This window comes from Podarcis vaucheri, assembly GCF_965113315.1.
Source record: "Podarcis vaucheri genome assembly, chromosome: 7".
In the NCBI taxonomy this organism is placed as follows: Eukaryota; Metazoa; Chordata; class Lepidosauria; order Squamata; family Lacertidae; genus Podarcis; species Podarcis vaucheri.
Genome location: NC_138765.1, coordinates 49,808,559 through 49,824,525, shown reverse-complemented (window position 1 = coordinate 49,824,525; position 15,967 = coordinate 49,808,559).

Genomic DNA, 15,967 nt, shown 5'->3' with positions numbered 1-15,967 from the left:
CAGTTTTACCTCTTTAGAGGCCCAAAATGGTTCAGTGCAGATTCGGTTGGATCCTGAATGCAGCACCCCTCCGCTCCTGAAAATGTTGTAACCTTTTTTTGGGTGGGGGTGCAGTCAGCCCTTCAGTACCTCTTCAAATAGCTGCACTTTTCAACTGGTTAAATACTCAGAGGACAAATCTGTTTTTATCTCTACTGAGAACATTTGGGAATTATTATCAGTAGAAAGAAAATCAGATTTGTCTTCTGAAAGGACAGCTCAAGTAGGATAGCACATTTGTTTCAATTCACAAGCTCTTGGGGGTCAGTTCCTAGCATCTTGAATAAAAGGATATCAATGTCAGGGATGGGAGTGATTCTGCTTTGCCTGAGTTTCTGGAGAACTGCCAGTCAGAGTTAGTGCTGAACTAGATGGATTAATGGGCTGTGTTGGTATAAGGCATCTTTATATGCTCAGCATATTAGAAATAACTCATAATACAACATCCAACCTAAGTCCTGGTTCTAGATGTGTTGAAGAATAACCAGTCTTCAAAATCTGCAAATTAAAGTAATCCACAGAGTAGGCTTGTAAGTCCTACAGCAGCCAATACTTGCAGCAGTCAAAACTGAGGGATTACGAATCTAGAGTAATCTTTACCAATCCTACATGCTCTCTAATCAGGTGGTCTCTAAGGACCAAACAGCAGCTTTAAAGTGATTTGGGTGATGATTTTCATCTGGAAAATGGAAGGGAAGGGAACTTTTAACCTCCTCCCACAATGCCTTAGTCCCAGCCAGATTCCCTTTCCCTCACAATCCCAGATCTCCCACTGTCAGATCTAGTTGTGCATTGTTGGCTCTTACAAAACAAAACCTCTAATGGCCTCTAGAGGGCAGAATCTGAACAGAAGTGCACCAGAGCCCAGAACACGACTTGCATCTACATCTGCTGCTGCTGTGTGCTGGGTTGCTTGACGTATTAAACCTGACAGCCACAGCACTCTTCCCTTTCTCTAATCGCCTAAGAGGCATCTGGAAGACATTTAAGACAAAAGCAAGTGGTCCTTTCTGGGTTTGGAATGAAAAACTGTGCATGTTGCTGCTGCCAGATTGTGTAGGGTGTGGATTGCTTGGCCAATCTCTCCCTGTGCAGGTGGCTTCATAGGAACATCTACAGCCAAGACCAGAGCAGAGATGGTTTCCCATCCACCTTTCAGTGTGTTCTGACTTCTTGTTCTCCAGATTCCTCCTTTCCCCCTCCCTTTGGAGAAATCCGTTTGAGGCTGTGCCCTTCCTCTTGGTGTTCTGATGCTGGACGTGGTGGCAGTACCTATATTTCTGCCAACATCGCTGCAGGGCAGCCTTTGCGAAGCTGGTGCCTCCAGATGTTTTGGACTGCACAGCCACTGTAGTTGTAGTTCAAAACATGGAAGGCCCCAGCTTCACAAAGGCTGCACACTGCAGCAGGCTTAGCCAGGCTGACCAAAGCAGATGAGCGCAATGGGAGTGAGGTGTCCTATCCCTTGCATCAAGGGGAAAGAGCTTGTTTGAAGCCTGTAAAATGTGCTGTGTGGATGAAACAGCAGGGCAAGTGCCCACTGAAAGCCAGGGGCCTAGCTAGAGTTTGCTGGTTGCCCTCCTGCTGTGTGCCCTTGGCTTGCCCCTGGAGAGCAGTTGCTCTCAGCCAGCCAGCTCAGTGTCTCATTTCCTTCCCCCTGCTGTGCTCAGCTGCCAAGAGGAATCCAGCAGCTGCCCCACAAGGTTGCAGGATGCCTGCCGTCTAACTTGTATCGGCTCATTTCCTTTCAGATCTCCCTAGGGTGCCCCCCTCCACCTTGGCTCCAGTGACTCTCTTCCGTGACACTTAACCGGGCTTATGCTCCCTCTTTGGCTGTTGTGGGTGCTTGCAGAAACTACCTGCTGGCCTCCTGCCATCCTTAGGAAGATATTGGCAGTTACTTGCTCCTGTGGCCTTTCAAGACCATCCACCCCACTACACAGGTCTCCACGGGGCAACTGAGCTTAATGGAAACTGCAGCAAGTTGTTGAGTAATGAACATTTAAATGTGGAACAGCCTTGGGAACTCCATGGCCATTTTTTTTAAAGGCTGAAAAGGAAGTAGAAGTCTCTTTATTCTTAATTCCCATGGAACAATGAGAATATTTAGTCATTAATGGGGTTGCTTTGTGTTCCACTTTACACTCCTCTGTTTGAAGGGCTGCTGTTTAGTTTAAAGATGAATCCTAAGAAGGGAGATCAGGGGCCTTTAATTTGCCCATCCATATTTAGTGTCTGGACAGCACACTGTGCATGCATGTAGGTCGCCTAGTCACAATCTCTATGGTGGTGAGAGGTACAGTATTAAATTGTACTAATTATTTTTCAATTTACATGTCTAAAATAGCACATGCAATTCTGTTTCTCCTTTCATCCTCTTTTGGGTGTGTGATGCATTTCCTCTTTGTGATATGTAAGTTTGCCACCCTAATCAGTGCACCCCTATCATTTTCCTGCTGAGGAGTTCAAGGCAGCCATCATGGCTCCTTTCCACTTTCATTTTTATCCTCAGAATAACCCTTTGAGGTCAATTAGACTGCGAGATGGTGACTGCTCCAAAGTTACTCAGTGAGCTGCTACTCCTGGGTTGAAACTAACTACTGTACTGATTCTCTTCTGAGCTGGGGTAGAACAGAATTCACAAGTGGGATTGCCAAGAAATTCTTGTAGGACAAAGCATTTCCCGTTCAGAATTCCAACCATAACCACCACCACTTCCTCCCCATTTCCTCCCCAACAGTCAGCCATCATTTTGTGTTCTGGGTTTTTCACCAGCTTATTTGTGCAAATCTTGGGATCCTTTCCCAACTCTGCTACCAGCTCTCTCTTCTACATGGGCAGTGCTGTTTTGGCAATTTAAGCAACAGCACTCGTAGCCTGAACATTGGAAATAAAAGGAATGACACCACTGTGTGTTGAAGGGAACTGCATGCTCAGCTATGGTTGCAGGAAGATGCTGCTTCTGTACCACTCCCTTTTCACCATTCCATCACGACAGTGAACCTGGCTTCAGGTAATGACTAGGTTTAGCCAAGCAATGTTATGTTGCCTCCTGGTGGTGGGGTGCAGCTCTTCCCCCATATATGTTGCAATGTTACATGTGCAGTTGCTGTGGATACCAGGTATATATATTGCATAAGAGCCCAGTAGACAGTGCTAGTGTTTTGTAGCAACTGGTGTTATAGAAGGCGTGCTGTGTAATAATCATCTCCCTCTGGGCTTCCTGCACAAATTCATGTCTTCCCTCCCCCTGCAAAATAAGGTTCCCTACTGGAACTAAGAACAGAACTTACTTGAATGCCAGAGAAAGCATCTGAGGATGTGCAGAATGCCCTTCCTTTACCATTGAATAATTTCAACCCGTTCTAGAACCAGCTGCCCTGTGAGCTAGAGAGGAACAGGGAGCCAGCTGTCACCGACTGTCTCTAAATGGCCTGTTTTTACTAATTTAATTATACATTATTCATAATACTATTCATTTTTCATATATCTTATGCAAGTCGCTCTGGGAGATTGTTGTTTTAAGAGGGGGCTAAAAATGCTATGGAGAAATGCATACCTATATTAAAAAGGGGGAAGTGCTTCCAGAAAAAGAGATTAAATGTTGTTTACATGCTTGTAAATTCCAAAGGTCCCTATTTACTCAGGTAAAAGTCCGTTTTCTGGCCCCTGTCCTTATTTTTGTTTCCTTTGTGGTTCCTTGTTCCTATTTTCTCAATGTGAATTGCTAAATTTGCCGTTATTTAAGTTGCAGGCTCTCCCACAGGGCTATAGATGTTAAGGCTGCAATCCTACAAAACACTTAGATTCTGAATCATTGAGTCATTGAGTGAGAATACAACTTCAGGGTCGAACACCTGCTCAATCCAGGATCTGCAATGCAAGATACGTACAACTTCACCACCGAAGATGAGATAGCATCCTCCGCTACATCTGTGGCAGCAGGCTAGTTGCAGAGTGGGGGGCTGGGGGTAGGACAGGCCATGTAACATACACAGCTTAGGAGGAACACCAAGGGGCCTGCTGCCCCCAGCATCTGTAATCTCAGGCCATTACCTCACTTTGCCTAATGATAGAGCTGGCCCTGCTTGCAATGTTATGCAGTTGTGCATGCATACAAATGGGATGCATTTCAGCTGCTCTTATAGCATTTTGTACCCTTGAAAACCTATGCACAGAAAAATCTCCCCTCTTTTTAAATCTGTGCAGGAGGGACCACTGCAAAGAGCAAGGACATACAGCGAGGAGTCCTTTGACAAGGTGTAACAGCAGTGGGTGGGGTGAGCCCACAAAGCAATCTTCGGCATGAGAAGCAGGGTGTTTACAAGCATGGCCCTATTTCCATTCCACAAATGTTGCAGGGCATGCTCTCCAGATGGCTTCTGGCATTAGCCTCCCTTTGCCGCTGCTGAAACAAAAGTCGTGGTGTTCCAGTATGATAAATAGGATCAGAGCTGCATAATAATAGAATCTCCATTAGCCCAGATATAACATGATGCTAGCTGACAGACCACACCCAAGGACTGCAGACCTCTCTTAGATTTTGTGCTGAGCAAGCCAGGAGGAAGGGAGTGACTTGGCCACACTACGCCAAGCACCAGAGAACAGGGTGTGGAAGGACAGATGTGCACCCCATGGATCAGCCTTTGTCAACCAGATGCCCTCCAGATGTCTGGGCTGCAGCTCCCATCAGCCCCAGCCAGCTATGCTGCTGTGGTTGTTGATCTGCTCATCAGTATGTTCTACCTTTTGAGTGCAGCTCCTAAGATCTGGCTGTTTCCGGCCTCCCCTGCCATCAGATTGATCGACGCAGGCTGGCTCAAAGCCCAAGGCATTGCTGGGAAATCTAATTAAGGCAATTGGTTTGTAGGGCGGTGTAAACCAGCAAGCTTTGCTTTAGAGTGCTATGCTGTCAGCCAAGGACAGGAGTGGAAGATCTGCCCAGCTCCCTGAAAGTGGGCTTGGCTTAGCTACCCACCAGTTTGGGAGGAGGCAAGCTTGAGGGATATGGGGGCTGCCTCTGATGATATGTGGGTGTGCAGTTAGGATAGAGGTGCAGTTAGGTAACTTCATGTTTAAGATTCTATGCTCTTACAAGGGGTGTATTCTTCCAAAATGTGGTGTGCAAGCCTTACTGTGTCTGCCCAACCCTCTTGCTCCTTCTGGTGTGGAGTGGGACTCTGGACTTCTGCTTGAAAGTATGGACTTGATGGCACCGCTGAGTTAGGGTACAGAATCTGAGTCCTGGATGGGTGGTTTGCATAAGGCTGCATTTACTAAGGTCTCTGGGCAGCTAGCAAATCTTCCCTAGACTTGCACAACCAGTTCTTTTCAGGCAGGAGAGGTGCGGGAGGTTCATTCTGGTAGGTGCAGCAAGGAAGGTGGACCTTTATGCACTGCCAAAAAAAGAGGGAATATAGTGTCACGAAAGACAGCATGGATTTGCATAAAATGGGCACATGCTAATTTATATGTATAGATGCATTTTTTTTAAAAAGGTCACCATTTTAAAGACAAATGCAACACATCCTGCTTGGCAGGGGGTTGGACTCGATGGCCCTTGTGGTCTCTTCCAACTCTATGATTCTATGATTCTATGATTCTATCTCACCACAGTGGGAGAAGACTGTGACCAGGTGATGTGTGTGGCAGCACAGATAGCTGTCTAGGTGCTAACTTTTGACGAGCGCCTTCAAGGATGCCTGGTCTCCCTTCATAGGGTTGTTCATCTTTAAACTGGAGTTGGGCTGGACAGCCCTTCAAATAGAACAGAGGTGGGAACATGGAGCACTCCCAGTACATGGAGCCTACAACTCACATCATTCCTGACCATTTTACCGGCTGCCTGAGGCTGATGGGACATAGAATCCGACAATATCTGGAGGGCCACAGGTCCCCCACTCCTGAAACAGAGCTGTCTTTCAAATAGGATGCTGCCAACTTACAGACCTTTAAATTGCCCTCTGTAAAACAAGAACCATAGGTCTTGCTGATTTGAGAATCTCAACATCTTTTATTTACCTGCCACTCCTTCCACGTTTGAAAAATCAGGGTCTGAGAGGGGTGAACAGTGACTTGAACCTCAAAAATGGTTAAACAAAGTTGCTGCTGTCTGCCAATCGCATGGCAAATGCCTTGGAGAGTCTGTGTCTTTGTGGATTTCTAGTGCTATAGTTGGCAACCTGATCCTCTCAACTTTTCTTTATTCAAAAGCAAGTGACTAGTCCACCTCTTTAGACATATTTTTGGCAGCAACTAGTGAAAAGCTCAGAAAGCTAGTTGATGTGGGCAGTCCAAATGATGAAAGGGGCATTAGCACAGCTCCCCTTTGCCTCACTTGGTGAAAACTTCCTCTCTGACTCTCCAACCTAACTTCAATCTTTAGGAAAACTCTTCCTCTTTTGCTCTAAATGGATGACATACAGTAACTGGTATACACGACACGAAGCTAAACACGCAACATGGAGTTCGTTTGCATCCCTTCTTAATCTGATGGTGGGGGTTCACAGGAGACCCTACAGCCCTGATCAGAACTAGGCAATTAGAAAACCTTCAGTCCTGCCGAGATGGATCTGCCTTAGGGAGTTCACCTAAGGGTCAGAGCCAGCCCATTTCTAAGCTGGGAATGAGCTTGGAGAGTCATTTCCCAAGGGAGCCCTTTTGCATGGGGAATGCCTGCTTTCCCTTCCTGCTGAGAGTCATAGGTGACACCTCTGGGACCCTGGGATGCAGCTGATGGGCTGGGGCGGGTTGGCTCAGCCCTGCCCGGTTGCTAGCTGCACAGGGCCTGCTGCCGTGGAGACGCCTTTGCTTTCACTACAGCCGAAAACATTTCTCCTCTCCTCTGTTGTGCAGCCTGTTTGTTCTGTTCTTGGCATCCTCTCTATTCAGAGCGAAACAATACCGCATGTGAAAGGCAGTGACGGCTTGTACCGTCCATTGACCTCTCCCACCCCATCCCCAGCTTACTGCCTGCTTCCCTCCCCCACAGTCCAAGAGGCGAGGCCACGGCGGAAGCAGCAGCAGCAGCAGCAGCAATGCTTTGATCTAGATGTTCCCTGACACCATGGAGATCCCTTCTATGGGGGCCAAACAGATATCTCTGGTCCCTTTTGGTCTCCCGCTGCAGGAGCCTCTGGATTCCTGATGGTGTGTGTCACACAAATGACCTGCCCTGCTCCCACAACTGCTTGGAGGCCTGGCTAGGAGGGCGGGCAGCTTCCTCCCTTGCATGGCTGAATAAGCAAGGGAGAGAAGGCAAGGAGAAAGAAGAAGTTGTGTTGTAAGTCCCAGAGTAGTAGAGAGCCACAGTTGGGAATTGCTCAGCTGCCTTCATGCGACACCATCAGACTTGAAGCTCAAGCCTGAATCCCATTAGCTGGAATGAGGAGGTCACAGAACTAGGAGTTTCGGCCACATCAGCTCAGCCTCTGCCTGACTGTGGGAACAGAAGAATGAGCCAATGTGCATTTTGTTCCTTGCTGACATCAGCCACTATCACAAAGACTCCCAATGCCTCTGGTCAATGTTCCAGTCCTCTGGTTCTTGGGTGCTCATTTAGAAGGGAACAGGGCTATAAAACGTGCTGCACTCCTTTATTAGGTTGTTTGTAAAGGAGAAACATAAAGATTTGCCAGGCACAATCATTTTTTCCAGGCAGAAAGAGCAAATTATGACACACGCCCTGCCCTCAGGTTCCCAACAGCAGAAGAGAAAAAGAGGGTGAGGAGGGAAGAGGAAAACCAGAACATTCAGGTACCCAAAAATGTTCTACTTGCAGAATGACTTGGTCAAACAGCCCAGGAGGAGACAGTTCTAAGTGATCAGCCAGATGGCAATAAGTCCTATCAATTGGTGGTTGGTCACCATTTGGACTAGTGGGTCAGGAGAGAGGGAGCCTAACAGCAGGTGAAGTCAGTGCCAAGGTTAGGTAGAGCCAGCTCTTTCTAGCTTTGTCCCCATCCACCTCCCTGCTGAGTTCTACAAGGGGTAACACTGAGGAAGAGGAAGCTGATAGGCTGGGCCACCCCCTGGACTAGATGCAAGTGTAAAGGCAGGCAGGCAGGTGGAGGCAGACTGAGGGCAGAGCCCCATTTGCCCAAATGGAACAGCCTCCATTGGCCCTAGCTGACCTGATGGAGAGGTCTGTGTCCTCATCTCCCTCTGCCTTAGCCTCAGTTGCTGATTGTTGTGCAGGTTTTGCCTGACAACGGTGTCGTGCCCTAAACAAAACAGTTACACAATGGGTAGCCAGAGGCATAACACCTAAGCACAGCCCCTTGTGAACTTAGCTGCAGCCTTGACTTCAGTTAGGGTGTTTCTGTGGATAGCATAGAAGCTGTTAAAACTCTCACATGGGTTTGGAAACCAGGCCAGGCCACCACTCCCAGGTCAACCAGCCATGGCAATGGCAGTGTGCAGCCTTTGACTTCTGTTCGCTTTCTCAGCTCATCTGAGCTTTGCAGTGTGAGAACCGCCTGCGCTATTTTCAACTAGGCCCCTCCCTTAGTTTTCAAACTGCATCGCAAAAGAGCCCAGCTGGATCAGACCAAAGGCCCATCAGGCCAGCATCCTGCTCCCACACGGGTCAACCAGATCGCTCTCTCATAATACAGTGGACCCTTGGTTCCCAAATGCCTCTGTTGTCGTACGTTTCGGTTCTTGAACACCAAAAACCCGGAAGTAAATGCTTCTGTTTTCAAACATTTTTTGGAACCTGAACGTGTGATGCAGCTTCCACTGAGTGCAAGAAGCTCTTGCAACCAATGGGAAGCTGTGCCTTGGTTTTCAAATGTTTTGGAAGCTGAACGGGCTTCCGGAATGGATTTCATTCGAGAACCAAGATACCACTGTACTAGAATTCAGGGCCTTCCAATGCTGGAAGATTCAGGAGAGACAAAAAGAAAGCACATCTTTACATTTAAAACTATGGAACTTGCAGTGATGGCCAACAAAGAGGCAGTGATGGCCAACAAACTGGATGGCTTTAAAAGAGCAACAGCTACCTCTGGACAACCTTGTGCTTACCATGGGAAATCAGCTATGTCCTGCCGGTCCTCATTATGGAGATCACACACACAACACACTTCATGGGTGCTATAGCACCTGAGGGTGCTGGTTGGTGACCCTGTCATACAACACCCCCAGGCTGCTTAATTACAGCTGATTTGGAGCTCTTGCAAAACAAGCCCACTTCCCCCAAATATTGTGCTTTTTGCAATAAGGAAAGTATAGGAAAATGCAATGAAAGGTGTGGATAACACTTGCTTGACACAACTTCACCTAATTTTCCACAAACAAATCAAGATGAAAGTTCAATAAACAGGTTGTATGGAAGTGACCATTATAAAAGGCAGTATTTGTAAAATAATAATAATAATAATAATAATAATAATAATAATAATAATAATAATAATAATAATAATAAATGTGTTTTGATTGAAAACAACCTTCTTCAGAAACTCTGACTGAAAATAAAGATCGTATTGGCTTGAGAAGAGAACCTAACTTGCAATCAGTGCCCTTGAAGGTAGTTTTGAACCAAATGCATTGGAGTATATGTTTCTTGGTATTTTACAAGCCCGCCATTTGATTTTTATAACCACTTGGAGGCCAAAATCTTCCTTCTTTTGCTTCTCTCAGTTCTAGTTGTACCCCATTCTTTTTCTTTGCAAAATCCAGTGTGACACTCTTAGATCCTCTACTACTCTGAACAAGCTTCTCTTTCTCTGGGATGCAAAGGCAAACCTCTTAAGGGGTGAACCCTAGGCATCCTCTTTTAGTGCTTTCTTTCTCTGTGTTATATGTGGGAGGGCAACTGGAACTTCTGCTCTGCATAGGCAAATGAGAATTGGATCCCAACAGGCATATAGCCAGTGGTTTGACTGCCGAGTCCCAAGCAGGTAACTGCGACACTAGAAATCCTGTTCAAAATCCCCCTACATTTCTGATGTGTTCACCAGCCTTGAAAAATGTGCAGGTAATTTTCAGAACTTTTAGGACTGGAAGACTGTTTTTTGTTATGTTTAGGAATCTAAGGTTATTCATATTCTGAATTGTCAGCAGTAGCATGTTTTCTGTACTTGAGGAATAGAAACAGTCCTGGATATGATCTATAGCTTACTCACCTAATGTTTTTATTTAAGATGGCATAAATCACACATTTAAAAGCTTGATGTACAGATAAAAAATAGCCCAGCTAATCAATGGATCCTGACTGTTCAAAGAAAGTGCTCTCTCCTTGTAACACAGTGTTTTTAGAATCATAGAATCATAGAGTTGGAAGAGACCACAAGGGCCATCGAGTCCAACCCCCTGCCAAGCAGGAAACACCATCAGAGCACTCCTGACATATGGTTGTCAAGCCTCTGCTTAAAGACCTCCAAAGTAGGAGACTCCACCACACTCCTTGGCAGCAAATTCCACTGTCAAACAGCTCTTACAGTCAGGAAGTTCTTCCTAATGTTTAGGTGGAATCTTCTTTCTTGTAGTTTGGATCCATTGCTCCGTGTCCGCTTCTCTGGAGCAGCAGAAAACAACCTTTCTCCCTCCTCTATATGACATCCTTTTATATATTTGAACATGGCTATCATATCACCCCTTAACCTCCTCTTCTCCAGGCTAAACATGCCCAGCTCCCTTAGCCGTTCCTCATAAGGCATCATTTCCAGGCCTTTGACCATTTTGGTTGCCCTCCTCTGGACACATTCCAGTTTGTCAGTGTCCTTCTTGAACTGTGGTGCCCAGAACTGGACACAGTACTCCAGGTGAGGTCTGACCAGAGCAGAATACAGTGGCACTATTACTTCCCTTGATCTAGATGCTATACTCCTATTGATGCAGCCCAGAATTGCATTGGCTTTTTTAGCTGCCGTGTCACACTGTTGGCTCATGTCAAGTTTGTGGTCAACCAAGACTCCTAGATCCTTTTCACATGTACTGCTCTCAAGCCAGGTGTCACCCATCTTGTATTTGTGCCTCTCATTTTTTTTGCCCAAGTGCAATACTTTATATTTCTCCCTGTTAAAGTTCATCTTGTTTGTTTTGGCCCAGTTCTCTAATCTGTCAAGGTCTTTTTGAAGTGTGATCCTGTCCTCTGGGGTATTAGCCACCCCTCCCAGTTTGGTGTCATCTGCAAATTTGATCAGGATGCCCTTGAGTCCATCATCCAAGTTGTTGATAAAGATGTTGAATAAGACCGGGACCAAGACAGAACCCTGTGGCACCCCACTAGTCACTCTTCTCCAGGATGAAGAGGAACCATTGATGAGCACCCTTTGGGTTCGGTCAGTCAGCCAGTTACAAATCCACTGAGTGGTAGCAGAGTCAAGACCGCATTTTACCAGCTTCTTTACAAGAATATCATGGGGCACCTTGTCAAATGCCTTGCTGAAATCAAGGTAGGCTACATCCACTGCGTTCCCTTCATCTACCAGGCTTGTAATTCTGTCAAAAAACGAGATCAGGTTAGTCTGACATGACTTATTTTTCAGCAATCCATGCTGACTATTGGTGATCACAGCATTCCTTTCTAGGTGCTCACAGACTGTTTGCTTAATGATCTGCTCCAGAATCTTCCCTGGTATTGATGTCAGACTGACTGGGCGATAATTATTTGGGTCCTCTCTTTCCCCCTTTTTGAAAATAGGGACAACATTTGCCCTCCTCCAGTCTGCCGGGACTTCGCCTGTTCTCCAGGAATTCTCAAAGATGACTACCAGTGGTTCTGAGATCACATCTGCCAGTTCTTTTAATATTCTTGGATGCAGTTCATCTGGCCCTGGAGACTTGAATACATCTAAACTAGCCAAGTATTCTTGTACTATCTCCTTAGTTATTCCGGGCTGTGTTTCCTCTGCTGAATCATTTGCTCCAAATTCTTCAGGTCGGGCATTGTTTTCTTTATCGGAGAAGACTGAGGCAAAGAAGGCATTGAGGAGTTCAGCCCTTTCTGTGTCCCCTGTTTGCATTTCACCATCTTCTCCTCTGAGTGACCCCACTGTTTCTTTGTTCTTCCTTTGCTACGGACATACCCATAAAAGCCTTTTTTGTTGCTTTTAACCTCTCTAGCAAGCCTGAGTTCATTCTGTGCTTTAGCTTTTCTGACTTTGTGTCTACATGTGCTGGCTATTTGTTTGAATTCCTCTTTGGTGGTTTCCCCCCTTTTCCATTTTTTGTACACATCCTTTTTAAATCTTAACTCAGTTAAAAGTTCTTTAGATAGCCACCCTGGCTTCCCTTCCATGTTTCCGTCTCATTGGTATTGCCTGAAGTTGTGCTTTTACTATCTCCCTCTTAACAAACTCCTAGCCATCATGAACTCCCTTTCCTTTTAGTATTACTGTCCATGGGATCTCACCCAGCACTTCCCTAGGTTTTATGAAGTCGGCTTTCTTAAAGTCAAGAAATTGAGTCCTAGTATGCTTGGCTGCTCCTTTCCGCTGTATAGTAAACTTCAGAAGAGCATGATCACTCGCGCCTAATGATCCTTCCACTTCTGCCCCACTAACCAGGTCATCAACATTGGTTAGGACCAGATCTAAAATGGCTGTTCCTCTTGTTGCTTCTCCCACTTTCTGGACAATGAAGTTGTCTGCAAGGCCAGTGAGGAATCTGTTTGACCTTATGCTCTTGGCTGAGTTTGACATCCAACAAATATCTGGGTAATTGAAGTCCCCCATTACTACTATCTCCCTTCCTTTTGCATGCTTGGCCATCTGTTCCAGGAAGGCATCATCTATGTCCTCCATTTGGCTTGGGGATCTATAGTAAACTCCCACAATGAGGTCTCTGTTATTCTTCTCTCCCTTAATTTTGACCCAAATGCTCTCACTTTGGCTTTGAGGTTCTAAATCTTGAATCTCTTCACAGGTATACACATCCCTGACATATAACGCCACTCCTCCTCCTTTTTTGTCTTGTCTGTTTCTCTGAAATAGATTGTATCCCTCCATTATTACATTCCAATCGTGGGACTTATCCCACCAGGTTTCAGTGATGCCTATTATGCCATATTTAGTTTGCTGTACCAAGAGCTCAAGCTCATCTTGTTTATTTCCCATGCTTTGCGCATTAGTGTACAGACATTGAAGTCCATTAATCATTCCCCCGTGTCTCTTATTTAAGGATTTTTTTCCTCCCACCACTAGGTCTGCGTGCTGTTTGCTCCATTTGGTCTAATTTCTGATTGCTAGATGGCACAGTTGATTTAATAGTCCTGTGTGGGATTTGTAATGGGACAAGAACACATTTTGTGGGAGCCAAAGACAAACATCTCCTGTTGATGGAAACGTCTTCTCTTTGGCTGCAATCCTGTGCACACTTACCTGGAAATAAATCTCACCGAACTCATTTGGACATGTAAAAAGCCTTGTGCTGTTGAAGTACTTAGACTTAAAAGTACTTCAATTTTTGTTAAAGTCTTTGTTTTGAGAGCTGGTCCTACCATTAAGCAGAGTGAAGCAAACACCCCAGGGGGCAGCAGCAACAACCCCCCACCAGTTCCTCTGGAGTTCCCTGTTCTCTTCTGCTGCCACAGGGTCTGTCCTGAAGGAGCATCTCCACCCCCATTGTTCAGCCCGGACACTGAGGTCCAGCGCTGAAGGCCTTCTGGTGGTTCCCTCACTGCAAGAAGTGAGGTTACAGGGAATGAAGCAGAGGGCCTTCTCAGTAGTGGCGCCCGCCCTGTGGAATGCCCTCCCATCAGATGTCAAAGAAATAAACAACTACCTGACTTTTAGAAGATATCTGAAGGCAGCCCTGTTCAGGGATGTTTTCAATGTTTGATGTTTTATCGTGTTTTTAATATTTTGTTGGGAGCCACCCAGAGTGGCTGGGGAGGCCCGGCCAGATGGGCAGGGTATAAGTAATAAATTATTATTATACTTTATAATGTGACTGTTGAACAAAGAAGCCCCACCTGTCGCTCTACCTGGCCCCACCCACCCACCACTGGTATATGGCCCCTAAGAGGTTGCTTACTGGGCAACCCTTGTGTTGAAAGAGGTCTCCTGCTTACAATGGCAGATGAGTCAAAGTCTCATCGAAGTCTAATGGAGGCTGACCCACTACCAGGGCAAACGTGGCATATTGCCTGTCTTCAGCCTGCCCCCACCTGCCTGCCCCCTTACAACTAGCCACAGTGTGTGTGTGTGTGTGTGTGTGTGTGCTTTGTCACTGGAAGCCATGGGCTTTAATTGTATGTCATAGAAAGCTGTCCTTTGCTCATCCAGAGCTTTGGTCTATTTAGCTCAGTTTTATCCACTCAGACTGGTAGTGGCTCTTCATGATTTCAAGCAGGGATCTCTCCCAGCCTTACCTGGGATGAAACCTCGGACTTCCTGCCCACAAAGGAGATGCTCTACCACTGCATTATAAGCCTTGCCCTGTGACTTCTAAGCTCCGAAATGGCTGGGTGAGGGGGGCAGGATATGCATGCAATCGCTTGCTTTCCTTAGAGGAGCTTAGAGCTCCTAAGAGCTCAGTGGCAGAGCATGGCTCCGGGTTGAAACACCAGCATGGCCAGGTAGGCCTGAGAATGTCTCTCCCACCTGAAACCCTGGAGGGTCACTGTCAGTCACTGAGTTAGATGACCAAGAATCTGGAAACCAAGCCAGATGAGAGGGACTCGGTCGGGTATGTTTCGCCTGGTAAAGAGGAGACTGAGAGGAGATAGGATAGCCATCTTCAAATATCTTAAAGGGCTGTCACATGGAAGATGGAGCAAACTTCCGGAATCTAAGACCCAAACCAATGGTTTCAAATTACAAGAAACGAGGAAGAAGTTTCTGCCAGTAAGAGCTGTTTGACAGTGGAACAGACTCCCACACGAAGTGAACTCTCTCCTTCCTTGGAGGATTTCAAGCAGAGGTTGGGTGGCTTTCTGTCCCGGATGCTTTAGTTGAGATTCCTGCATTGCAGGGGGCTGGACTAAATGACCCTTGGGGTCCCTTCCAACTCTACAATTCAAGGGCTCAGAGTCTTGGCACAGGCGGGGGGGGGGGCGGCGGTCTTTGGGCTAAGCCTCTCGCTTTGGGGAAAGAGAAGGGCGCGCAGGAAAAGGTTGCTGAGAACTTCAGGATGACATAAGCATCTCTCTCTCCTGCTGCCCCCCCCCCTCGCGATGCCATCCATTTATTCCCCGCTAATGTTCCGGAGGCAGCAGCAGCAGCAGCAATCCCAAGGTCCCAGCATCATCCACCGTCGCACTAATGGCCCATTTGGCGCCAGGCCCACGTTGGGGCGGGCGGAGGGGCTGCCCAGCGCGCCTGCGCCTCCCTCTTCCCCGGAGGGAGGTGTCTTGGCTCTTCCTCGCTTTTGCACGCCCCCCCCCCGCCGCTTCCTATTCCCTCCCCGCGCTGTGTCACTGGGGTCTCTATGGAGACGGGAATCAACAGCCGAGCCTCGCCCCGCCGGCAGCGGCGCGTCTCCAAGAGCCAGAGGGGTGGTTTTCTCCCCCTTTTTTTGCAAGGCGCAGCGTTGTGGAAGGCAAGCCGGGTAAGGAGCGCGCGCGGGGGGTAAGGCGTAGCCAGGCGAGGGGGATCCGGAGTGGGGTAAGGAGGAACCGGGGTATCCCCATCCCCGTGGACAATGCAGGCTTCTTGCAGCCGGAGGCTTGGGGAACCCCCATCTCTCCGTCCCTCCTGCATCCACCCACTAGCCATGCTGACCAAACCTTTGCATTCCGCTCCTTCCCTTCCTCTCAGTCAATGTACCTCCGACGATCTCTTCGTTTATTCCCATCACTATGCTAAGGTTGCAATCCCGATTCTCTACATGCATACTCGGGAGGGAGTCCCAGTAACTTCAATGGGATTTATTTACTTCCACGTAAACAACAGCCGCGAGGCTGTTGCTTGATGTTTGCGGTCGCAGGGTCATCAGGGGGTGCCGCTTCCAGGCGGGTGTTTGTGGAGGGGTCTCCCTCTGT